Here is a 1843-nt window from a genome sequence, read left to right as displayed (position 1 = left end):
GGTAAATGAGGCATTAGTTTCATATGTACAAGAGTTTCAGTGTGGGAAGACGAAAAAGTTCTGGGAATGGATGATGATGATGATGATTGCATTACAGTGTGAATGTACCGAATGTCACCAAACAGGACACTTAAAAATACTTAAAATGATAAATTTTATATTGTATATATTTTACCACAATTAAAACTAAGACACAGCAAGATTTTTTTTAGATTCAGACAGATTATTCTAAAATGTATACGAAAGACAAAGGACTAGAATAGCTAAAACAATTTTGAAAAAGACAAACTGGAAGGAATCAATCTACCAAATTCACATTATATAGTTGTAGTAATCAAGATTGTGGGGTATTTTTGGAAAGATATACATATACATCAATGACACAGAACAGAGAACCCAGAAACAAACCTACACATACACCCAACTGATGTTTTTACAAAGGTGCGAAAGCAATTCAATGGAGGAAAAATAACCTTTTCAGCATACGGCAGTGGGACAACTAGATATTCAGAGGAAAAAGAAATTAAACTCGACTGAAGGCTCACACCTTACACAAAAATTAACTCAAAATGCATCACAGCCTTCAATGTAAAATGAAAGAACAAAAACTTTTAGAAATAATATAGGAGAAAATCTTTGAGATCTAAGCCTAGACAAAGGATTATTAGACTCTTTGTCTAATAGATCCCCAAAACATCATTCATAAAATGAAAAAATTAATAATTGGACTTGATTTTAATTTAAAACTTCTGTCATTTTCAGACCCATTAAGAAGATGAAAAGGCAAGCTACAGAATGGGACAGTGTATTTGCAAACCATATATCCAACACGGAACCAGCATCTAGGACATACAAAGAACTTCCAAAACCCAACATAAAAAAATCCAATTAGAATATGAATGAGACATGAAAAAAACATTTTATCAAAGATACACAGATGGCAAGAAAGTACATGAAAAGATATTCAACATCATTAGCCACTAGGCAAATGCAAATCCCTAAGTACGTACCTTGTAAATTCTAGAGAACCGGTCCTCCCTGCCCTCACCAAAATAAGAGTTATAGTTTCAAACTAGACGAAGAAGACTAAATGAGTTTTAAAGAAATACCAAGGAAGGCAAAACAAGACAAAAAAAAAAAAAAAAGGAGAAAAGAATTTAAGTACAGGGGGACCAAAGTAAAATGGTAGAAATAAATCCAAATATATCAGTAATTAAACTGAGTACAAATGGGGTAAGTGTGCCAGTTAGGCAAAGATCATCAGATTGGATTAAAAGATAATTAAAAGAGGTGCATTTTACACATGGCTTTGAAGAGTTAAAAGAAAAGGAGTGGAAAAGATATGCCATACAAATATTAACCAATAGAAAGCCTGTGGAGCTACCTTAATATTGGACAAAAAGCATTACTATATCCATATAGAATGCCATGTCAAAATAAACAAATGGCTTAATTCACTGAGAAGACATGACAAGTTTGCACCTGTATGTAAACTAAATCATCGCCCCCAAATGCAAAGTAAAATTAATAGAATCACAAGGAAAAATACACAAATCCACAATCGAAGTGAATTTTAACTTCTTCAGTGTTTCAGTGAATAAGAAGTAGGATATCAAAAATTTGAATATGTTACCTGCATTGATTAGATATATTTGGAAGTTTATACCCAACAATTATATACACCATATTCTTTTTAAGCACAGATGGAACATTTACAAAATTTAACTGTATTCTGAACCACCAAATAAGACTTAACAAATTTCAAAATACTGAAACTACATAAAGTATGCTTTATAACCACAATACAATTAAGCTAAAATTTACTTTAAAATATTCACAAACT

Source organism: Leopardus geoffroyi, chromosome D1, assembly GCF_018350155.1.
Source record: "Leopardus geoffroyi isolate Oge1 chromosome D1, O.geoffroyi_Oge1_pat1.0, whole genome shotgun sequence".
Lineage (NCBI taxonomy): Eukaryota > Metazoa > Chordata > Mammalia > Carnivora > Felidae > Leopardus > Leopardus geoffroyi.
This window is presented reverse-complemented; position numbering follows the sequence as displayed.